General features: G+C 34.4%; 1 protein-coding gene across 3 annotated transcripts in view; it reads left to right on the top strand.

Moving 5' to 3' along the window:
• The window catches only part of LRRC4C (leucine rich repeat containing 4C), a 91448-nt gene that overhangs the window by 24076 nt on the left and 41314 nt on the right, over nucleotides 1-26058 (top strand). For all 3 annotated transcript variants that reach the window (XM_042866282.1, XM_042866274.1, XM_042866267.1), the window contains exon 2: nucleotides 14792-14924. The gene's annotated coding sequence lies outside the window, so the exon portion shown is untranslated. The remainder of the gene's footprint in view (nucleotides 1-14791; nucleotides 14925-26058) is intronic.

Raw genomic sequence — 26058 nt, 5'->3', positions numbered from 1 at the left:
CAGTTCCTACTCAGATACTGCCTCGTCTAAGGAAAGCAATTTATTGCAATCTGTTCATTTTCATTGCATAACTCTTTTCTTTGTTAGGATATGTTAAGACTCTTTTGCTCTTTTTGTTATTTTTTCAATTATCCTTGCTGAGAAGTAAATATCTAGAGACTTTGTGATTAGGATAGCACTTGCAAGAATCAGAATGCTTTACTGGATCAGGAGTAGATCTCTCTACCATACAGTGCTGAGCAATAGAAGAGAAATGCAAGCTGCTATAATAAGCCAAGTGCAAAATTGGATTACAAAGTCATTAGAGGCTGTAGTTGTTCAGCACCTTTTATGCCATTGGAAAAGATTATTAAACAAATGAAAATGGTTTTAAAACTAAGCATTTTGTTCCTTTCAAGTAGGGGGTATTATTTCTTTAACTTCTAATTGTTGTGAATAATAATGGATTATATCAAATTCAAAATTTATTTATTGCCCCTGTAAATGTAGATCATTGTCTATGCCTTAAAACATACAATATTTTTTCCTGTTTCTATAAACTGGACATTTATATAAAAGCTTATTTTTTATACTTTTTCTGTGATTTCTGGTTTGTATTTTAAAACCAGAATTCGTAAGAAGGACCTTCAAACTTTCTAAAATGATATTTCTGCTTTTATCCTTTTTCATGTTTTAAATTATTCATTAATTTGACTGCATATTAAGAGAAAGTATTTGTGGGTGTATATGTGCAAGTGTTTCTTTCGTTATGACATCACAGAATCAGGTAAACTTTGGTTGTGAAAGGCCACTGGAAGTCATCAAGACCATTTTCCAATCACAGAGCAACTCTTACAAGCACTAGGTCATATTAAGTTTTACTTTCTTTAGTTTTGTTGTAAGATCCTTCAAGAATGGATGTTCTACAATAGTTCTTGTTCCTGTGATGTCATTCCTCCAATGGTGAAATATTGTTTCCTAATATCCAATCTTAAAAACTATCCTGCAGTTTTTGGCTGATGTCTATTTTTGATCTGCCATATCTGAAAAGAGTTTGAAGTGGTCAACTTTATAAATCCCCCTAAGTAACTATAGTCTGCCTGCAGAGTAGCACCCTTTAACCTCTGCCAGGCAAAACAAACCCTGCGCCCTCTACCTCTGGTCTTAGAAATGTGCTCTTGACTCTGACCCTCTTGGTAGCCTTTCTCTGAAGCCTTAATGAATTTCTCCACATTGTTCTTGAACATTAAGGCCCAAAACTGGATGCAGTGTTTTAGATGCAGCTTCAGTAGTGACAGGTAGAGAAGGAAAATTAGTAACTTTTTGTGCTTTGCTAGCCATTGTGCTGCTAAGTGGGGTGGCAAACTTGCAGTGGAAGTGGGCTGTACTCAGTGAAAGGGTTCATGTTCAGCCTGGTATTTAGTATGATCTCCAGGTTCTCTCCCCCTTGCCTACCACCTAACCTGCCAGGTGTCAGGCTGTACCAAGCCACTGTTGAAGCAGGACCATGCACTTCTTGTTGAACTTCAGGATGTTTCTATCTCTAAGTTTCTAGGATTCCGTTGTTACAAGAAATAAACTAAACGGTAGCATATGAGGATGTAGTTCTGTTTTTTGTAGATCCAATACATTAATTTTCATTTCCCTCTTTCAATAAGGAAAAAATCTATTCACTTCTAAGCACTTTTTCTAAGTTCTCACCTCCTGAGTTCCTCCTTCATTTAGATTCCTACTGCACAAAGCGTCTGTTTGTTAAGAATTTATTATATGCTCTTTTTTTTTTTTAATTTCTCCTGCATGCACACTGCGCATCTCAGTCTGAGATCTGCAGAGCCCCTGTTATTACACTCTCAAGTGTGTCTTCTCTGCAGTCTGTGAACTGTTGATTTTCACCATATTATGCAGCAATTAAGATCAATTTAGTAATGAGAGAGAGACAGTTAAATAGATTGGTTTAAAACATACTTGCAGGTTATCAACCAAAAAAACATTATTTTTCTGGAGTTGAAATGGGAAGAATGGTAAGAGTTTCTGAGAATTTAAAAAGATACTTAAATTATGCCTCAAAACTTTTTGTATGCAGAAACCAATTTGAACAAATTTAATATTTAATATTTAAAATTTAATATTTAGTCCTCTGAAAGCTTCTGCTCTTACATAACAGACACCACTGTCAGTTGTTTTATATAAATATTTCTGTTACACTTTCCCAGCCAAAAGGCAGTAGAGGCTCTAATAGAAATCCACAAGTAACTTTTAGTACAGATCATAAATAAAATGAAAAAGTTAGGCAAACTGAGTACAAAGTGAACCTAATCTTTAATTGTTATTTCTTTATTCAATGCTTTCATTGGAACCAATATTTTTCGCATTTTGCTGACTATAATGAAATTTCCATTTGACTTGATTAAGCATAATAGACTGTGGAAGGGATTGTGATGCAAAATTCTTATATTTCAGAGACTATGAAAGTAGACAATTTATTTTAATTGAGAAGTGATAGTATATTCATTTAATTTAAAAATTAGCAGTTGTTGAAAGAAAATGCAGTACGTGATTATCTTTGCATTTTTCTTCCCCTTGCATTTGACATTTGAGCGTGCCTGGGGAGGTAAGGAAATGAAGAAACAAACAAAAAAACTACATATTGAAAAAATATACGAATACAACTTCAAAAATTCATTGAAATTTACCATATTTCCCCTTTAGCATTTCAACTAAAACAGATATACAAGTACAAGATATTTCTGGTATTTAAAATACGGTTTCCCAGTAATGGGGAACATTCTTTGGAAACATGGAGAAGTAAGTATTTATTTTCTTCTGGCATCAAAATCTTACTTTCATGACTTATGTTAGCATAAAATCTTTTTTTTAATAAAAATGCTTGCAGGTCTGTAAGCTTTTCACTAACTTTGGGAGAGCCTTAGGCTACTATTCATGAATGAACTCTGTATGTGGATATAGGGAAGTGAGAAAAAGTCACAGTATTTAGCATTTTCTCCATCTCAAACCCATTTATCCATGTACTTTACTTTTATAAGGTCATTGAGATATTATTGTGATGGGTGACCTTATAAAAATCATGTAGCTGCAGAAAACTCCATTTTAAAAGAGGAATGTTGAACACTTTGTCCACATGTTACTTAAAATAGGTTTTCAAATATAAAGAAAAAGTCAAACATAAAAGCATTAGAGTAAACGTAGTGAGCATATATATTCTTCCCTTAAAGAAGAAAGAAATGAAGGGAAATGAAATCTGTATGTATTCTGACAACCCTTTTAAAAGAAAAGAAAAGAAAAAAAGACAAAGAATTTTTAAGATATAATGATACTCCAGAATGATTGATGAAAGGAAGTAATCTCAAAGACCAAAAATAAAACAACAACCCACAAATATAGATCATTTAGCCTTTCAGATCTGTATACATATTTATTCTTGCAATCTCATGCTTCATCTACTTTATTTCCAAATATTTCACAATTACATTTCACAATTAGTTTTCTTTGGATAGATTTCAGGCTCCTGAAATGTTTTTCCAATTTCCAGTTTATTACATTCCTTCTGTACTATCATTCTTACTTGGTGTTTCATTCTCCCTACATCATACCAAATATAGATTTTCCGCCTCAACTTGTGTAATCTGCAGATATTCATAAATATTAAAATCACACCTTTTTACTTAGTTTTGTTGGACTGATTTGTCCTCATAAAATAAGTTCTTCTAATCACTCAATCAGTGTTTCATCTTTGAACATCCTACTTGTTATTATCACTTTGGTTGTAAGGCGATTAGACTTAGGGTATTTCTGGACTGATAGTTGAATGAGACTAAAGTAGGGTATATGATCAAATTGATGGGATAGGTTAATGTGAATTACACTGGTAAAATTTCTTTTTCATTCAATATTGCTTTGAACTTTCTTCACGAGCAAGATAGAAACATGACAAATCTGTGGTGACTGAGGTTTTCTTCTCCTTAGAGACGGTCATTTCTTGTTGGAGATAAAGAGTAGTTGTAAAGGTCAGTTATTTGGCCTCCTTCTTCCCTGGAGCTAAAAAAAAAAAAAAAAAAAAAAAAGCTGAACTTGAGAGAAATTTCTGGTTTTGTCATTGTCTGATTTAGCTTTAAATCTCTAAAGAGATTTTTTCTCCATTTGATTGCCATTAGTGCAGTATTAAATTCAGTATATCTGAATTAGGAATGCATATTTAATTTAAAGCTCTAAAGTTAATTAAACATTCATACCTGTTATATTTAATTCTGATTAATTTACATACAAAATGTTTGTCACAGCATAACAAAGTATAATATCAGCAGTTTCGTAAAATTCCTCTAATGAGATTTTATCCATGATCACTAATTGTGATCATGCAAGTTCTTAAGAGTTTGTTAAAAAATGGCATTCTTTTTCAAATGAAATGATTGCCCTATATTTTTTAATGATTTGTTGGATATGCAGGCTTAGAAGTAATCAATTTCTGAAAAGTCTGAATTTACAAAATGATAACAGTGCACAAATTTGAACTCATTGGGAGTTTAGTGACTCTGATATTCAGGTCATTAGGTTTCTGTCAGGTCATTGGTCACTGAATACCAAAAATCATTTATTTTTTTTTAAGTCTTTGATAATATCTTTATTTAAAGAAAAAAAATTGTTAAAAACAACAACTTGGTTTTAATTTAACCCTTTAGACAGCTAAACTTGTAATAGAATACAAAGATAAGAGTACAAATGAGTATTTCATTTCTTCTATTGCATTATAGTGTGTGATTTTGATTTTATGTGTTCAGATGAAGAACATTCTTTGTGAGACAAACTGGCCTGTACTGCAGTGTTTTATGTTTGTGGCTGTATCTCTACTGTGATATACTTTTTTCAGAAACAAGAAACAAACAGCTCAAATTAAAAAAAAAAAAAAAAAAAAAAAAATCTCCAAAACATAATGCCTATCTTATCCATTCAGTGAATTGCAAAAGAAGGAAGAAAAAATGTTAATATTCTTCATATTTCACAGAAAAATAGGAGAAGGGCCAAAATTTATTATATATTACACAAGTAACCCAAGAATGTATTTAATATACATTTTCCAATATACTCTCACTAACTGCAGACTTTTGCACTCAATGGTGTATCAGAATGACATAATGTCAAATGCACTATGTGAGCACTGTATTCATGAAATGACTGTGGTTCACACTTCAGTGTTTTCTTTATGGAATTCATGCAGTGATTATTATTATCACCAGTCATTTCATGGCAGCTGAAGTCCAACTGTAACAGTTGAGGCCATGAGTATTTTTGTCCAGTTACAGTAAAGAGCAGGAAATCTTAAACTCTTCACTGATGTTACAAACTTTCATAATCAATTGAAAATAAACAAGTACTCTTCTTTCCTTTGCTTTTTTTTCTTTCCTCTGCACCTCCCCTTAAATTGGTTTCTTACACATTTCACTTGTCGGTATTACAAAGTTTAATTGATGTACATATATTCCATGTAAATATAAAGGAAATCAAAGAAAAGTGTATGTGGTTTTTGCTTCATTTCGCAATATGTTTATAATACACTGTGTTGTGTGAAGCAGCAGTACTGTGTGAAGTGATAGCTTGTTAGCGTAACATATATAACCCAAGGATGGTAATTATACCATTAATATTATTGTTAGCACTAATAACTCCCCCTCAAACAGATGACCAGTAGGTGAGAATAACTGTCATGGATATCATATGTACCACGCAATCTCTTGAGAACAGGATTCCTGCTGTTACACAATAAATAAATGCTCAGTTCAGCGTTTTCTGTTTTTGGCTAGCATACAACTCTTGTTCTTAACTTTAACAGATTGTGCTGGCCTTTCTTTACCTGGATTCAGAGAGCCTGGCCCAACACTGTTTTTCTGTCATATCTGTTTTGTCTTTATCTTGCATTAAATCACAGGATCAGGAAATCTCTGTGCCTTAAAATGACATTTTATACCTAAATTTATTCTTGTATTTTGTGTGTTTAAGATTGTGGATGAGATTACTTTCTGTGCTTCTAAGTGAACTCTTGCTTTTATTGGAGTTTTATGGTCCTTCAGGTAAGAAACATGCATGATCTCAAAAGCAGACTTCTCAGTGGGAAAGCAGTCTTTTCCTGCATTTCTCTATTCTGCTGCTGATCTCAGCAACTGAACACAAACATCTGATAGCTTTGTTTTTATTGGTAGATCAATGATCTATGGACTTTGGCATCATTGAGTTTTGTTTATTCTTCTGATTGGCATGTTTCTTTATCATGCAGATCTAGTCTTACTCGATAAGAAGATTCCAATATGTTTGAAAAAGAGTTAAGGGAGTAATGGTGCTTCATTTTTACATATAGCTTCCTGGGACTGGGTATTCCTGTCAGGAGAAACACAGATATTTTTAATTTATTGGACCTTTATTTTCTGTGTTTTGTATTGTTTCATAAGTTTCTTAAGATCTTCAAGACCATCAAGTCCAACCATCAACCTGACCTATCCAGTCCCATCAGTAAGTCTGTCCCTTTGTGCTCCAGGATAGATCCTGGGTAAGGATTTTCATTAAGAACCTAATTATGCATTATGCTGATAATCTTTTATTCCCACTGAATACTAGTGAAGGTTGCTAGGCACCTCAAAGAGTCAGTGAATATCACAGTTTGCTTAGCACATGGTACTACATATGCCATTTGCAATCTCTGCTTAGAGCAGACTTCTACTGCTGTCACCGTAGATTATTCAGTATGGTTTGGGAGTTTGTTTTGCTGTGCTTAGAATGTGATTCTATTCCTTACAAAATTGTAATATTCTGTGGATTGTGATTCATGGATCTAATAAAAACAGATTACTGAAAAATTGGGAGAAGAAAGATTTGAGATTTTTGTATGTTCAGTTTCCTGAACATTTCATACAAAATCTCTCCAGAAGATCAAACCAGCCACTGACTGACACACTATGACAGCAATAAAAAAATTCATTTTCTTGCCAGCATTGCTTGATTCTTATTCTTTAAATATTGTTTATTGTGACATGCTATTCCCATATAGTATATGTATAATGCTGGCAGTACACAGGATGCACTTACCACAAAATAAACATATCCCCAAAGCCTTAAGGCATTGAGCTACCCTTTTGTTCCATGTATCTTACTGCAGAAGTGCTCGTGGGATGACATGCTTTACTGTGTGCTATCTTATTGCTTTATTATTAGGCTTCACAAAGGTCAGATGGGCTTGACTTAAATTCATGAGAAAACAATGCTGTACGAAGTTGCTTTTCTTCATTTTCTCTCTACTGGAGGACCTGAATATTTTTCTGAGATCTGCAAGGGTATTTTTTTATATCATGGGGGAAGCAGAGAATTGTTTTCAATTCCCATAGCGGTAATCAATGAGATGTAAAATTGCAGCAGTTCCATGCTGCCTAAAGCCTCTCCTGACAAACCTCGTTTGGTTTGTCAGAATGCATAAAGCACTCATAAGACCATAACATTAGCCCCATTTCTCTTTAATGTGACTGATCACAGAAAGAAGCCAATTCTTAAGGAGATATTTTCATTTGCATAATTAACACTGCCATAGCTGTTGTACAGAAAATTCTTTCTGTGTTATGAATATTTCTTAGGATGTGTATGGGGACCATTATTTGTACATATGATCCATAAAAATCAAGAAGCCTGTAAACTATCTTTGTAATTATTTCACTTTTGACAATTTCATTCACACATAGGAAAAAGTAAAGGAAACTCTGTATAGTATTCTTTTTTTTCCTCATGTTTGTGTCTACTCAGAAAAGTAGTTTGTCACTATGCAGTCAGTAATCAACTGAATTATGAAAATGTAAATATATATATGAATTCTGAATATATAAATTCATTTGCTAGTTCATAAGAAATTATTTTGCAGCATATGTTTAGGAGGAAGAAACTCTTAATACCGTGTTTTGAAAGTATGTGAAGTATGGCATGTAACAAAAAATCCAGACATGGTTTAGCCCCAAAGTGTTCTCCTACGGGTGTCATTATAGTTGGAATGATTGTGTTGCTTATGGCATTAGCAATGGGCCAGAAGTTTTTTGTCTGTGCCTCTGACGCAGATAGCTATAGTCATCATTTATCAGTCCCTTGGAGGTGTTTATAAAATGCTCCATTCTCATTCCCTTTACTATTGGAAAAAACATCAGCTTTATGTAATGACATTTCTCTTGACTAATGTAGCTGATAAGAAAATAATTGAATGAATGTTTGTAAATCAGGTATTCTTTTTTCTGCATCGGTTATTCCTTTAGCACAGAAACTAAGAGAACTGTCAGTTTCTGTCTCATTTTGAACTGTATTCCAGAATTGTTTGCCCATTTTCTTTTGCTCCATGTTGATTTTGTCATGAGTGAATGAATGAGTGAGTGAGTGAATGAAGAGGCATTGCCATTTTCCAACCTTTTACTAATTAAATTCTTTTGACAGCAAAAATAATAATAATCCTTAATATAGTTTAAAAATAGCATTATGGCTTAGTTTACTGTATGTGTTTCAAGTATACTAGCTATGCCTCAATTAGCAAGTCAGTGGACATGAATTTTTACCTTACTTGGAATTAATCTCACAGGTATAAAAATGATGTGTTGCTGTTTACTCAAAGGATGAAATAATATTTAATCTTCATTAATATAAGACAAATCATATTCTTTGTATCCTTCTGAAAGTAATCAGTCAGCTAAATTCTGGGCATACCTAAGATACCTTGGGGAAAAACTATTTTTTTGTGTAACACCAGCTAAGTGATATTATCTTCTTTTACAATATCTTGAGATTATGAAAGGCAAAAAATACATTAAGTAATGGGATAAATCTTTCACATTATAAATTTATCTGAAATCGTCTAACATTGGAAATGCTCTATGACTGAGAAAATGACTGTATGGAGTAGTGAGAAGAAGTGTCCTGTATCTCTCAGACAAACTCCTATTTGTTTTAAAGCTGATTTTCATAAAAACAGCAACAACAAAATTTCAGCAACTGCGTCCTAAGTAGGTAAGAGATTCTTAAAATGACTAGATCAATAACATATAAAACAGCAGAAGAATATTATTGCAAAAGAATATGAATAATTATTTTATAATAATAGGAATAATTATTAATAACTTTAATTTTGAAAAAATATTTCAGATGCTTTTAAATAAATGAATTCACATCTCGTGATTAAAATGGATTTCTGGAATTCAGTAAAAATACTTTTTTATGAATTTTTATGTATCTGTATGTCTTTTCAAGTCTACCTTTTTTTCTTTTTTTTTTTTTTTTACTTTCCAAGATAGTGATCTTTATTTATTCCTTTGATGATCATCAATTATAGTTGATTAAGGCATAGCAGACAAGGCTTGGGACCTACTGCAAAAGTCCCTAAAAATATTACTGAGATGATGGTAGATAAGTTACCCTAGTAGAAAGGGGAAATCTAATTCTGGAACTAATGGTAGAATTCAGGAGGATGTAATTGCACTCATCTTATTTCTTTGTACACCTGAGATTCATTTTTTTTTTTCTGTGTGTCCCAATCTCTTTGTTTCATATCAGCCACACTGAATTTAGCAGTTGAAGTTAGCACTAAGTTATTTATTTTGTTGTATTTAATATGCTAGGTGATGCTATCAATTCTTCTTTGATTTCTTTCCTTTCTGTTTGTGAATGTTACATTGTACCAGCACAGCAGGGATGAATTTGCATATATATGCACAAAATGCATATTTGTGTATACAGCAGCAAACTGTGTATTCATAGACAAACCTTGTCAAATCTTTCATTAAAAAAATAAATAAATAAAAATAAATTAACTAAACTACTACTAAAGAATACTATTAGTAGTCAAAAGAACTATTCATAAAATGGAAGGACTGTTGCCAGAGGTAAATATTTTAATGCCATTTTTTTGTTTATAAACACACATTAAAGAGGCATTAGACTTATTTCACATACTATACTCTTGCTCTGAAATATATCATCCACAACTTAGTACTAGTTAGGTTGAGCAAAACAAATAGTCCAAAGTATTGGTTCAACACAGATAAACTAGTTTATTGATTAGATGTACAAAACATTTCCAATCAATAATATATGTATACAAGTGAATTTGTTTGCTGTAACAGTCACATAGAAAACCATGGAATATGATTTTAGAAATTGGTATTTATACCTTAACTTGAGTTGTTTTGGAGAATAGCTGTGCAGAATTACCTAATCTCCATCTGCTTAACTCATATGCAGAAGTATAAAAATATCAACATACCAGAGTTGCAACTATTCTTTGTTTTGTTTCCATCTGGTATTCTTGAAAGAAGAAAAATCAGAAGATCAGTACAGAAGAATTATAGGACTGGTTATAGGACTGCTACAGAGGAATAATCCTTACTGAGGATTTTACTGGGTTAAAGATCAGAAAAAAATGTAGTTATGGCCTTGCTATGAATAACCAAGGATTGTGGACATTTGGCCACTTCTTTAGTGTATATAAGTTACAATTCGATAAGTGTATAAAATAAAATAAAGCTCTGAAATAACAGAATATATCAAAAATTGAGAGGAATAGAAACTGGCAAGAGTGCCTTTTCGCATCATCAACAAAACACAGATAGCTAGGTTTCCTGCACAGTGAGTCAGAAGTTATTTGGAGGTAAGATTTAACTTCATGTTTAATAGTAAGAATGTTTATAACAATATACTTCTATATTTAAGAAACTGTACAGAGTAGCATTCCTTCTCTGTACTCTCTGGGACTGTTGAAAGTCTTATGTGGTAATAGCACCCCGCAATTTTCCTGTTTTATTGACTTTACTCTTACTTGTTACTTAACATAAATAACCAGAGCTCACACACATTTTGTGAACTGCTTGTGAGTGATTCAGATGCAGATGCATAAGTAAAAGCACCTTTCAGATATCCCTGAGTATCCAAGACTTCTACAAGAGCAAACAGGAAAAAGCCTGATGAGATGTGGGATCTGCGCTCTTACGGAATTGCAACTTGGACCCAGTTGTAGTAACATCAATCATCTGAAACATCCCCCTTTCATTTGGTAGTTGAATGCTGCCTTCTTAGTGATATATTTGAATATCTGAAAGCTGAATATTCATTAAAAATAGGTGGAAATGTGTAGCTATTTGTTTATTGTCCTCGTTTATTTACTGTATTTTACTTACTTACTTGGTATTTATTTACTTACATGGTAGGACATGCTACCATGCGCGTTTTCTTTCTCTAGTCTTTCTTTTATTCCAGATATTTTTCATCTCATTGCAATTTATAAAAAATAACAGTTTCGAGGTTTTACTGCCCTAATAAATTATTAGATACAATTTAAAGACAAAGGATCTGTTATACTGGCATAAGTTTGAAGTAAAATGAGTGCACTTAAGGAAATGAACATGGGACTGATAATATTGACTTTACAGAAGATTTCTTGCAGTTCTTCTTGGCAAGTTACTCAAGCAAGGATTATACTATATATTAACAATAATTTTCCTTTCATATTTTTCTTAACACTTTGTTTCCTTCACAGTGTCTTTTGTCCAAACATTCTTTAACACTGCATTTTGTTGTAGTTCATATCCAGAAAGCTAAGTTATTTTGCACCTCTCTTCTTTTCAGTGGAAAAGCAGAGGAAGGGAGAAAGGTGGGCCAAATCAATTTTTTTGGTATACCTCTTCTTTTTTATGCATACGTGCATGGCAAGTGATATTTGCCAGCATAAATATATTAGATTTCACACATAATCTTAATCATAGTTTTCAGAAATAAGATGAGACTTCTTGACTGCTTGCAACTTATTCTTCACTGTATCTTGAGGGATTTCTCTTTCTGTAATTATTGCCCATTTCCAAAGTTTCCTCTCCAATAACTACTTTGGCATATTTCCCATCTTTTTTCTTTCTGTAGGAAAGTCTATTGTTAGATTTTATATAAAAGTACTTGAAAAATATTTTCAATTTTCAACTTGTATGTTCTTGGACTTATTGAAAGCTGCTCACTAAAGTAAATGGGAAAATAGATACTCAGGTATATGTTTCTGGTATTTTTCATTAGATTTATTTCCAAGATGTGAATAGTGACTATGCTTTACAAGAGTAAGAAACATCAGGCTCTCAATTTTTGCTTTTATAACAATACTGTGAGAAAAGTGAATATGAGGAAACTGCTTATTAATAAGCAACTACTTTATTTTGTATTATACTTGGAATTTCTTATAGTAACTCTCAGGAGTATAAATTGAGTTTTGTGAGGAACTATAAACTTATGTCATTGCTTGGAATAACAGAGGTAAAATAACTCAGAAAATTGTCTCTGCTGACTCCTTGAATAGAAAGATTCTGTTTCTCCTGTTTAATGAATCCCTTTGCACATCTATTTCCATGGATGTCTTCACTGCTCATAAATACCTCTAAGAATGAACCTATTTTACCCAACATATTATTTTTTAATCCCTTTCTATTATTCATGCAGTAGTCTGTATTTTGTTTTGTTGGACAATATTGCAATTCAGGTTTTGGTGTTCTGTTTTTTTGTGTTTTTTAAACAATATTAAGAATTTATTTAAAATACATAGTTTGTACTGTTAAATTGGGGGTAAATGAATATTGATGCCTTCCATAATCTTCTAATTGTCATGGTCTCAGCAACATCATGAATTACTGGAAGATTTAACGTGGTGGTTATTTATTCTTTTATTCTGCTTAGAATAACCTTTATGCATAGCTCTATTGGTAAACAGCAGAAAGTAGATGTTAAGAGTCCTAGTTTCAGCTTCATTTTCTATTACTGATTTGCTCTGCTCCTTTACTCCAAATTACACCTACAGGTCAACTTAATCAGAAGGAAATGTAATGGAGGGATCAAGGCATATTGTTATGTCTCAAGAGACACATTTGTTGTATTTCAAGTTGTTTCAATTTGATGTAGAAGTAAATAGAAACTTTTCCATATGAGTTCAGTAGTCAGAACTAGTGAGATCCAAAAGCCACGTCTTTGACATGCGGCCACAAGATATAACCAGTTATCCTACCTTTAACACATTATCCTGAAAAGCAGATTAGGATTCATCCTTGACCTTCATTTGTTGTTGTTTTGGTGTTTTGGTGGTTTTTTTTTTTCTGATTAGAGGAGTGTGCTGATCAGGTTATAAATTGATCTGGCAGTATTTACAAAGTGGTATTTGAACAGAATTTGCAAGAAAAGAAGTATTTTCTTATATAACGTTAGTACATTTTCTTTGCAGCCCTCAGTTTTGAAAAAATAATAAAGTGAAAAACCCTGAAGAAATAATCTCTTCCGAGAAAAGGTGCTGAGTGGTTCACTGAGAGACAAGTCCATATCTAGTTTCAAACTGCCTATTATAAGTAGTCCCATCTCCTTCCGAACCCCTTTGAGTTACAGACACAGTTGGAGAATCAGAGTTTAATCTCTATTTTTCTCCAATGCTTGGATGATGCAGGAACTGCTTGTGACTCAGTACAGCAGCACAAACTCTGTCTTCATCTTACGTAAAAGATCCAGGCTGCATGAAAGCAGGAGCATTACATAAGCAGCTAGAATTTCAGGGTGAAAAAGCTTGTCAAAGAATCAAATCAACAGGGAAGGTAAGAAATATCAGTGACCATTACAACAAGATGATCTTACAGAGATTCATCTTTTGTCTCATGGAAAGTGGGATTTTCTTAGTTCCCAAGTGATTTCAAAGAGGCAGGTACCTTTCATTGCACAATCAAGGACTGTCTTTCACTGAGACACTGAGGTGACTCATTTAGGCTCCAGTGTTAAAAGGAAGAAACAGCTCTTTGTTTCTGTATCCTTCCTATAGACATTATCATAAATAAATATATAAATATAAACTGCCCAGAATTAGTATAGACTAAGAAAGCTCTGTGGAGGTTGCTAGGCAGCCGAGGCCAAAGGAATAGAAAGCAGTTGGGTCTTTGAAAAGCAGAATCAGTGACGTATGGGTTATTTGGAGTCACCATTTACTCCATTGTCTTTTGTCATAAACAAGAAGCCGTGAAATTTATATTTCTTTAGTAAATGAGCAGTGATTTTATAAGATTTGAAATAAAAGATCTGTTTTGTATTTCATGCCTGTAAGTGTTTACAAGCTATGAAATTATATGTATGATAATGATTTATAAAGTTTATTTTTTCATTGATTTAAATAGAATAGGCCCAATTTATCCAGGCTATAACTTGAAAATAATTTAGCAGGGTAATTATTTTTAAATTTTTTGTCTCATTTGCATCACGATTTACATTCAATTCTCCAAGGTAGGTTCAAATGCTTAGGGGTATTTCTCATCATCAAGAAGTGTGTGTTTTGCTGCTGCTAAAGATAGGTGAAAAATATCCTTTTTATCATCATGCCCTGGATGTATGTTGAAGCTACTCATTATAGAAATATAGCAGTAACACACACACCCTTCATATTACTGTTAAGCATTTAAAAATGCAGTAGGCATTCCTAATAGGCAAGATCTTCATATGCGAGATTAGATGATCACATTGGCTAATTGCTTCCTTTGAAATCTCTTCTGGTATTTGTGTGTTAAAGTCTTCCTAAAATTAACTGTGCTTTCAGCGACTGTGTTACACATGCAAGTATGATGAGGGAATAGCATATCTTACAACTCCTACCTTCTCTGACAGTATAATGACAGCTCCTCCATATCATATTTTGATCTGCATTACTTATTTCTCAATGTGTTTAGATTAGCATGTCTCTAGAAGATTAAATTGATGTATCACAGATTTTCAAAATGTATTTCTTTCACAGGGTGAATGCTGTGCGGTGGTCCAGGCAACTCTGTGGAACATTCTCCAATGGACTAGTAAGATGAGAAGATCCAAGAGTAGTTTGGGGAACAAGGAGAAACATCACCTCTCATGACGGTAAACCTACCAAAAAGGTAATTCATGCTAGACTGTTTTTGCACAGCCTACTATTAAAGCTCATAGATGTACAGCAGAAAACAGTAGGGAATGCTGTTTTAATTTTCACACTAAGGCCTCTGACTTTCTATCTCTTTCCTTGTGTGAGGGAGAATTCAGAAGCTATATCTTACAGGACTTTTGTTGCTTTCCTTTGAACATGTTTAATAACATAAATAAGAAGTTTACAGCGACTTACCAAAAAAATTCCTTATTAGACTCATGAAAATGACAGCAATATAAGCCATATGAAAAATTAGAATACCAGAATATTTGTTTACAAGAAGATTTAGAAGCTTTATTTTTACCTGTACAGAATCTTGTTAGGTTGACATATTTCATTCTTTTCTCAGAAACTTATCTGGTGTCTTTTTGTCTTCCTCTCCTGAACGTTAACTGTGGATATTTTTATTGCTAACATTTAAGAAAGTCAAGAGAATGTGAAAACTATTGATCTGTAGCCCCTCAGCATTACTATTCTTCCTTTGTTCAGCCAAAAAGTACCAGTCAGTGAACATTAAATCTCTCTGTTGTCCCAAAAGCTCATCTATATGGAATATATATAAGCCTAGTTAATTTTTACTACGTCCCTGCTACATACGTATTTATTGGTCTTCAGATAAAATTAAGTTTATTAAACACACACATTTTGTGTACTCATCCTTAACTAATTCTGTCCTATGATGTGTTACACAGTATCTGATAAGCTGATTTTTAGTGCTTTCATTTATTTATGTGCCTTAATATATGCAGAGACTAAATATATTAACAATGGGAAATTATACATCTAAATTAACTGGTGGAAAATCAAATGGGATCTTCGATGCAGAAGTTTTCAAAAGGTACTATCCCCACATCTTGATATATCCAAAAAGCACAAAACATCATTTAATTAGGAAAGCTTTTTCTTAGGAGTATGTATGATTTAGTTGATTGAATAGTAGGTAAGGCTTTCAAATATCTCTGGGAAATACCTTCCCTTTTGTTGCTAGTAAATTCTGTCCAGCTCTCTGGTACTTATTAATTAAAACCATCCAGAGATTGCACTACTACAGTTCATAAATTGCTTCCCTGCTTCAACAAGTTTGGCAGCTACTGGAAAACAGGCCGATCTACACTCACATAACTCAGTGAGAGTTTTGTCTCTGTATAGTCTACAGCTGGAAGAAAATGAGAGTCTAAATCATTCAGCTCTGAAAAGAATAGAAACTGCTTTTAGGAGAAGTTATGAAAATATGTGTGTATGGGAACTGTTGAGTCCGAACATGGCCTGAACCACTGATTGATCACCTGAGGAAAGGACTGAGTCAGTCGTGGGAGCACAGGTGAAGGCAATTCACCTGCGTGGAAGGAGTGGAGCCTGGCTGCACTTCTCCTAGACCCCACTTAAGGGCTGACTGCCACTGGGGAAGGTTTTTTTTGTGGAGATTCCTCCTTTGTGGAGTCCTTCCTGCAAGCCTAGATCGTCAGGTACAGGTGAGCATTCCTTCCCTGTTTGTTTCTTTTCCCATTTTTACCATGATAATCTTTCTTGCTGTAACACCAACTGTAACAACGTGACAGAAGAACTTGTTGGTATGGGAAAGAGAAGTTTTGCCTCCCAGATTTGGACAAACTGGTTGCAAGTTGTCATATATTTGATTTCCACACAAGATTCTCCAGACCTAATTTTTTTTTAACCACATAGAAGAAATGAGTTAATAAGTTTTTTTATAATGAGGATACACAAGTGTTTAGGGGAAAAAAAAAAAGTATGAATTGGTCTCAAGCAATTTACTGTAAACAAAAGACAAGACTAGCTTATTAATGGTTGGAATCATTGAAATTCAAGCTGCAGTTCTAAGATGTGCTTCAAATATTTTCTTGGTGCATTTTTCCGCCTATAAAATAGGTAGTCTGAAAATGCTGTAATTTGTGCTTGCTCTTGCTTTTGTGATAAATCTAACCTCAATGTCATAGAAAGCAAATTGGGTGTCAGACTTTACACTAGGTAAAGAAACTACAGCTCTTCAGGGTAAATAGGGAAAGAAAGTGAAACTAGATGTGATGACATCGAGATCTATTTATCTGCAACATACTAAATAGAATTTGAACTTAGCCACCCTTACTCTTAATGTGAAACAGGATGGACTGGCATTTCAGTCTCTGATTCACTGGTTAAATTGTGTCAAGTGGACTAGCCTTGGAAAGGCGATTCTGACTGAAAGAAGGAGAAGATAAGAATGTTCTTTTAATGTAATTTGAGATCTTGATGGTAAAAGGTAATTTATATTTTTGGTGAAAGCCTTTTGTTTTCCTCTGAGTCAGTGATACTGATCTGATATCAGTACTAAATATCTCTACTTGAATATATATACATATATATATACTTACTGTTTTGTTTTTATGTGATAAATACTTATTTTTGGTCTATTTTAAGATGAGTGGTCTTAACTTTTATTTTCGTGGCAATCACTGTTCTCCAGCAATGTTATCTGTAAGTAAATTCATAGCAGTCAATGCTTGTTCTGTTTTTCCTCTTTCTTCCTAACAGCTAAGTAATCAGTTTTGTTCTACATTTTGTTGAACAGTTTAAGCCTTTCAAATTAAATGAAAGGACATACAGCTTCAAACGTAATGAAAAACTCCATTTGAGATTGAGGTGTGTCTCAGAGTTTGGAACAGCAGAAGAAATGAGATATTCAAATCAAATCAGAAGTGCTTTCAACCTGATAACAATTAACATAGACATATTTAGGAAAAAAAGCCTTTATTTTGAATGGCTATAGATACTGACCTATGTTTTCACAACTAGGTACTACAGTCCAAAACAGGGATATTTTTTCATGCAAGATTATGTAGATAGTGTCTATTGCTAGCAGGCAAAGGGAATGCTCAACTAAGTAATTTTTTCATATTCTTTGTGTCTATGAATGTAAACTATAAAGCTTCTATTCTGTTCAGTATTTTTTCTTTTAACAAAGAGAGCTCTAGGAATTTGTCTTAAAGAAACCTCAGACAGAATCAAAGTCAATAACCCTCAAGAAACAAATGAGGAGAGGAAAATTTAGTAGAAATTCCTTTAATATTTCACAAAAAGTCCTAAAGATTGTGACATGAGAAGAACAGACCATTGGATCTTTGGAATGATCTGAGAAAAACATGAAGAAGCTAGACAGGAGTAGGCAGTACTCACTGGCATTATTCATTGCCTCCCCACAGCTGAGAATACTGTATGTAATGAATTTTATATATTTTGTGAGGAAAATGGATATCTTCATGTTTAAACTTGCTGTGTCAAATTCTTTCTTCGTAAAAAAAAACTGGTAGAAAAGCTCACCTCTTCAGTGTGTCAGAATGCAAGCTGTTCAGTGTCTCTCTTTTCTCCTTCTCTGGAGCTACTGCTTTGTTCATCTGCCACTTCTGTTTTTGATTGTTATTTCTCCGTTACTATTTCATTTATTTCTTACCTATTGAACTACTCATCCTGTATTTCTCAAGTCATGTTATGACAGGTATCAGAAAACTTTTCTTCTGGTACTGAAATTTGGAATATTTATTCTTTACAAGGTTGAACGTTCTGGTATCATCCTGAATGTTCTGTTTGCTGTCCTGTTCTAGGCTCCTGTACTGTAACTTTTAACACTTATTTTAGTGGAAATTTTGCTTTGACTGCAGTGGAGTGGAACATGGTAGAAAAGTTGATCCCAATAAGTGGCACTCAGTAACATTTGTTTACTTAATTCCTTTGGCACACAACTTTGTTTTATATCTGATGTATGGTATTAATCTTTATTGTGAAGAACCTGATCAATAACAGTAACCAGACTTGCATATTACCAGATGAACTGCCTGGACTAAGCAATATGATTACTAAAAGAGCAAAGTGAAACTGATCTACATACACAAGGTGTCTGACTACAGTTAGAACTCCCCAGGGCATATAAAGCCGTATCAAAGTAACTGGAGAAGAAAGTTATTCTTGTGGAGGTGTGTGAAGGTTGCATGATTTTATGAAGCATGACTTTATGGCCTTTGAGCAAAACCACACTGAAAGGCATTTACATGAAGGGTATAATTAAACTTAATTGTAAGCATAAAATAGAACAACATTATGATTAGATGATATTTTATGTTGCATTTGTTTGTTTGTTTTGCCTTGCCATTCTCTGTTTGCTTGTACTGTGTAAAACTTTAAAGTTTTGCTAGATATAGCTTCTTTTTATTTTTAAACCTCTCTGGTGTTGAGGATTAAGATGAATCACAGTGAAACCACAGGACCGACTACATTGCTAGAGGTAAAAATTCAGAAGAACATGTATGCAGGTAAATAAAAGGGAGCTGCACCTTGAGACACAGGTGCTGAGAATGCTTCCTGCTGCTCTGCAAAGCATCAGTATGGAGACTGTCTGCCAAATATCAGCCTCTGGGAAGGAATTCCCTCTGGCAGAACTATCCTGTGTTCTTCCTGCTTAGGAACAGATGGCAAAGAGACAGCTCACATCACCAGGCAGACCTGGATATAATGTTTTTCTCTGGAATGAAGATTACTTTAATCCAGTAAAATGTTCTGTTCAGCCATACGGGTATTTGAACTGATTTAAGTCAAATATTGTTTTGGGGGCAATACCTACATTTTATTTTGTATACACAAAGCTGATTTTATATGACATAAAATGTAGTAGCTGACGTAAGTGAATTGAAACGAAGTTGAGAATGTATTTCTGATGTGCTGAAGCAGTACTTTATACTTTATACCAAATAGGCTATTATATACTGCCATTACATGTATATAGTGTGGCACCAAAAGTAATGCCTCCAATTTAATTCTGTAGAAATTATAGTTGATACAGAGAGCACAATAACACTATTAAATAGAATAAATGCTCAACTACAAAACACTACTTTTCAGCACAGTTAACACCATTAGCTGTGCATTTTCACCAGTGATGAACAAGAGCCTGCATATCATACCCGTGAAAAACTGCATCAGTGGAGGTGACCTGCTGTCACACTGTTGAAATGCACTAGACACTGCCTCACTGCACTCACATCCACTGTTTGGTTTCCATAAATGTTCAACAAGCATCCATGAATGTTACTGGGTGCAATTTTTTCTGCATGGAGGAATTAGATGATACACCTTTTCTTAGTATGCACTTCCACATCAGACACCGTTTTGTCTGACTGCCTTGCTGCTCTGCTCTGTCACACAATAATAGTGTAACAGAGTATTGGTGGGAATGTTCAACTTCTTCTGCAATACCACCACTGACATCATTGGCCAACATAATAAAATAGGAGGTACTGCTTTCAGAACAGCCTATGTATTATTTCCAGTAGTTTTCTAACATTATTATATTATGTCACCATCTATAATGAGAAGAGCTATATGTGCAAGGAATAAAAGGATCAACATTATTCAGACTCATGCCAAAATGAGGGTACTAGTACCTTTATTTAATCTTCTTGATGTATATCTGTGATTTTTCTTTCTGTGCTGATTACAACACTATTTAACTACTTCACAGTCATTAATTCCTTTTGATGCTTAAGGAAACAAGAGATGCTTCCCTGAACTTCTGATCAATAGTCAGAAATACACTACATCTTAATGCAAATGGCAGCACACTCATTAAGATGTTAAATAACCAATCAGTGCAAAAATGCTCAATTTCTCTAACACTGAACTCAGAAATGGCTTCATTTAGCAAGACATCATGCTTAAAAGCAGTATTTTCTAAAAGTGAGTAGATCATTTGTTTATCTTCACAACTTGTATTTCTTGATCATTATTCCTATTTTACAAGCAAACAAACTGAGGCACATAGATGAACAATGAAGTTTAGGAATTAAGACTTTTTTTCCACTAGTGGCAGATCTGAAAGCTAGTGTAATCCTTTACTGAAGCAAAATGTTAAATTTAAAATAAACAAGATGAACAGTAAGTGAATTCACAGTGAGTTTCAATCTATTATAGTGCAAAAAGAAAAAAAGTGAAAAATGGATATCATACGACAAATGAAGTTGATCTGTATTAGCAAGAACAAATCAAATCCAAGCTGTGTATAAAATTTATGTATCCAACTTGATCTCAAATGGAAATCAGTGGTATTAACTTACTTAAATAAGAATTATAATTAACAAGATTAACAAAAAATAAAGTGCATATTGGGTTTAGGAATTTGTGTTGAAGCGATGATGACACCATTGCTGTACATGCCATAGTCTATTGTGTCACAGTGAGGTTATCAGCTTATACTAGCTAAAGATCCTCTTCCATATTCAACATCAATTAGTGGTTTTCACCTTTCCTAAACAGTGTTATGGAAGATTTTCTTCTGTGCTTTTTTTTAATTTTTCTGTAATAGCATCAGAATTAATTTTGTCTAATTGTGTTTAGAAAGAGTTTCACCAGAAATGTTTTCTAATGACCTTTCCACTGTTCCAATTAACAAACTGATGAAAATCAAATAACATATGAAGATCAGTAAGAAAATCTGAATATGCTAGAACTACAGTCATTTGCGATACTTGTATTGCTCTTTTTATTTTCTGCTTGTTTGATTAAAATCACAGTGTGAGAAATGTTTTAAAAGTTGAAGAGTAAAATCTGATTTTTCAAAGGATTTAATCTGGTGGGAGGGAAATGTGAGCATAATCTTCTATTACACGTCGTATTTGAACTTGCATGCGTGGTGGTTAATGTGGTGGAGAAGTAATATTAAACTGAATAGGCCCAAATACCAGCCTCTGGTTGGTATCATGACCAGTTGCCAGCTGGATTTAACTCCATTCTCCACCACTCTCTGGGCCTGGCCTCTAGCCAGTTCTTTCCCTAGTGAAGAGTGTGCCTGTCCAAGTCATGGGCTGCCACCTTCTCCAGGAGGATGCTGAAGGAGACAGAGTCAAAGGCCTTGTTGAAGTCTAGATAGACTGCATCAGCAGCCTTTTTCTCATCCACAGACAGGTCACCTGGTCATAGAAGGAGATCTGGTTGGTCAAGCAGGACCCGTCTTTCATGAACCCATGCAGACTAGATCAGATCCTCCAATTGTCCTGTACATGGTATGTGAGCTCACTCAAGATGATCTGTTTCATAAAATTTCCTGGCACTGAGGACAGTCTTATATGACATGATGAATGTGAGCCAACAGTGTGCCTAGGTGACCAAGAAGGCCAGCAGCATCCTGGCTTCTATCAGAAATAGCTTAGACAGCAGAAGCAGGGAAGTGATTGTCCCCAGGCTCTGGCTATACCTCTAGTACTGCAATCAGTTTTTGGCCCCCCAGTACAAGAAAGTCATTGATGCCCTGGAGCGTGTCCAGAGAAGGGCAACAAAGCTGGTAATGGGTCTGAAGCACAAGTTTTATGAGGGAACTAGGATTTTTTTTTTGTTTATTTTGGAGAAGACGAGGCTCAGGGAACACCTTATTGCTGTCTACAACTCCCTGGAAAGAGGTTGTGGCAAGCTTGGGTTCAGCCTCTTCTTCCACGTAACTAGTGATAGGAAGAAAAGGAATGGCCTCAGTTTGTGCCAGGGAAGGTTCTGGTTGAATACTAGGAAAAACTTTTTCCAAAAGCACTGGAATGAACTGCCCAGGGTGGTAATTGAGTCACTGTCCCTGGAGGTGTTCAACAAACGTGTAGATGTGGTACTAAGGAACATGGTTTATTGGGCAATATTGGCGGTAGGTGGACAGTTGGATTAGGTGATCTTAGCAGTCTTTTCAACCTTTATGATTCTGTTATTCTGTGAAGGACTGACAGAACTCAGAAGAGGAGTTTTTTGTTGTCTATGGTAGTTAAGTTTGTTTGAAGAAAAAAGTTAAATTCCTTCAGTTCATAGTGAATTTATAAAACCATTGATGTATGTATGCACAGTGTCACAATGAGAATGCCAGTTACTTCTAATGCCCTGCAGAAGAAAAGGACAAATTGACTGTCTTTGTTTCATTTTTTTTTTACTTAAAGAGGCTACATGTTCCCTAGTCATTTCCTAGTCGTGATTATGAATGTAGTGTTCATAAGAAATTATTCTGAGCATGATAAATAAACAACTATGCTCACCCTTATACTTCCATATGCATATCCATATTACTTATTGTAGGTCCTCAAATTAATCTAAAAGCCTATCATGAGGTTAAATAATCTGGAACTTTCTAGGTTAAGGGTTTTAACCTGTATTACTCCTATGACAACTGCAATAAAAGTCTTCATGCATTAGCAACTCTGCTTTCTGATTTCTTCATTTTCTCAGAAAAGCCTCACTGAAGTAGAAATTTGCCATTCACTTTCTTCCCTCCTCTGAAGCAATTTAGTTCCTGTGCAAGGAATTGTGATATTTTCTGAATGCTTGTCTTTGTAATTGGGAGAACACATTTTTTTGAGGGTAGTGTGTTTCAGATGTTGTATGTACAGACTTTGTCCTGCTGCTATTAGGAAGTTTAAACTCTGTCAGTTAGAGACCAGAACTCCCAGTGAAAACAGTGAGGGGGAATCGGAATGTTGAGTTGTGTTCAGCAGTGAGAAAGGAGGGTGCTTCCATAGGTCTATTTTCTCTGGAAGTAGGCAGTAGAAAGAGGAGGGCTGTAAAGAGCTGAGTAGTCCAGCATAATTAATATGTCCTGTAACTTGTGCTTTTTTAATACTCCTTGAGTTTCTTTCCAAAAGAAATGAGTGTGTGTTCACAATACATTTTGTTGTTTTACTTTGTTTTTATTTATATAATTTAAAAGGTGAGTTAATTAATCTTCTGTTTTTCTCCTCCCTCAATTCTGTAGAGATATTTTTTGTCTCCTTTGTACTCTTACCCTCCTCACTCTGAATTTAATCAATACTTCTATATTCATTTGGTCTTGCAGTTCTGTCCTTGCAGGCTTCAATAGCCTCATTGTATTTGGTTCTAATAAAGGACTTGTGGAAAAACATAGTAAATGTTCTTGGATGCAATTCTGCTAAAGTCTCATTGATTTCATTCGCACCAAACCATGTTTTTTCCTTCTTTTTGCTGATTTTCCCTGTCCTTCTCTGCCCCCAGTAGGTACCGTGTTTAACTGACACTGTCTTCCTCATCTGTGTTCTAGTTAGTAATTAGTCATTCTTCTTTGTCCCCTAGTCCTAAGTTGGTGATTCAGTAGCTCATTTTTCTTAAATTGATTCTGTCCCTACTTCTTGTCCATGTTTATGAGGTTGTGTGATGAAACAGATTACTGATCTGTTTATCTGTTTTAAAATTAATCTGCCTTTACAAGGACGCTTGTTGTTGATGTGGGACTTATAACTTGATTCCCTTGAGATCTGTTGAGCAAGTGGCACACATCAGCACAACCAAATGACTGTTCAGGGGATGGAAACAGTGTCTGGGGACACAGGAAGCAAGAGCTCCCTGAGAAAAGCACTGCTGCAAAGAGAAATGGCTGTGGAACAGTGATCTATTTGCCTTATCATTTACCCCATCTCTTTTACTTTGTGATTGCATTTATGCAACTTTCTGTAAGTTAAGGGCCCTTTCAGCTCATTTAAGTGATCTCTACCATTCAGTAGTAATCAGTTTCTTCATAACAGAACAAAAAACAACTACAATTATTGACATCCTCACTTTGAAGGAGCTGAACTGTTTCCAGCAATTAAGTTTTCTAGGAAGTATAAAAATTGGAGTAAGTATTTCCCAGACTTGCGGGGCCTGAGCCATTCCTCACTGAAGGCTTTCTTGTTAGACCTTTGTATGACCTCCAAGAAATTTATGGCTCACAGCTAGAGAAAATATTACTTATCCAATGCCCTTGCTGGTCACAGACACCACCTTTCAGAGAAGAAAATGTGTCATCTGCTTTTCTCTTCTCTTTTTGAATCCCATCAATCCTATGAGAAAAGCAACGTGCAGTATTTATTTTACTGGAAGATTTATGGCAGGAGTGTGAAGCTATGCATGAAGCTCATTAAGCAGTTAGATAACTAGGCACGAGAAAACATAAGATGGAAGTAAAGGAAGTAAAATCCAGAACCTCAGGGTAAAGATGGCACCTTCTACTTACTGTTTGATCCCAGTTGATCTTTGTAGGCTTTTTTTACTGAAGAAGATGCACATTTCATGCAATTGTGGCAAACCAGTGCTGCCACAGGAGGAGTTGACTTCAGTTCCACTGTAAGCATTATGGCTTGTCAAGCTTTTTATTTCTGGTGGGGATGATATAAGATGTAGAAAGTATGCTTTTAAGCTGGCTTTCCAGTGTAGAATTTGTGATTCTGCTCCTTTCACATAAATTCATAAATTCTAGATAAACAAGACAGCACTTTCTTCTCTTGTAATTATTATTATTTTTTTAATTTTTATTACTTACAGTAGCATGAATAGATGATTTCCTGACCTTATGTTTCCTTTATAGTCATATATGGATAGACATTTTTTCTATATTTTAATTACTCTGCGTTTTCTTTAAAGAATATCCATTATTCTTACTTTAAGACCTGTGATTGCTCTTAAGACTTTGCAAATCTACCTCAGTGAAACAGAAACATATCAGTAATGACCATTAGATCCAGTGCTTTAGTTTTTGTCACTAACACAGTACATGAGTTGCTGTAGAGGCTTTTTTGTCTTCTGTCTTTCTCTTCTGCTTGTGCCATGATTTTAGCTGTTTAATGGTTACTTTGCTGTTGAACTCCACAGGGGAACATATTCCCAAACATTTCTCTAGCCTCATGTAGAGAAATCTAAGAGCTCTTCTCCCCATGTTCCCAGCAGGAGCTTCCTTCTTTTTATGTTTCAGCTACTGCACACACATACTTACGTTTGACTTCTTTGGCAAAAGCCAACCTAATGAACTATCACAGAGTGTGGATAATGCAAACTCATCCCCTTTCCCTATATAATTTTTCTTATCTACTTGCAAAATCTTTCTGTACCATGTGATTAATTTTGCTAATCTTAAACCTTTAAATTAATCATTAATTACAGTACTTAGTTATTACTCTGAGTGTTTAAGAACTGCATGGTCTTCTACTGTCAGTGTTTCTACATGGGTGTACTTGAATATATTGCTACAAGATATTATTGGGTAAACAACCACTAAAAATTTACTTCACACACAGGTCATTCTGTGGAGTATTTTTGTCTTGGGGAATAACTGT

This window comes from Lagopus leucura, unplaced genomic scaffold, assembly GCF_019238085.1.
Source record: "Lagopus leucura isolate 7727_CA_CO unplaced genomic scaffold, USGS_WTPT01 Super-Scaffold_1, whole genome shotgun sequence".
Classification (NCBI taxonomy): domain Eukaryota; kingdom Metazoa; phylum Chordata; class Aves; order Galliformes; family Phasianidae; genus Lagopus; species Lagopus leucura.
The sequence above is the reverse complement of the archived record's forward strand: the minus strand, read 5'-3'. Positions and strand labels throughout refer to the sequence as shown.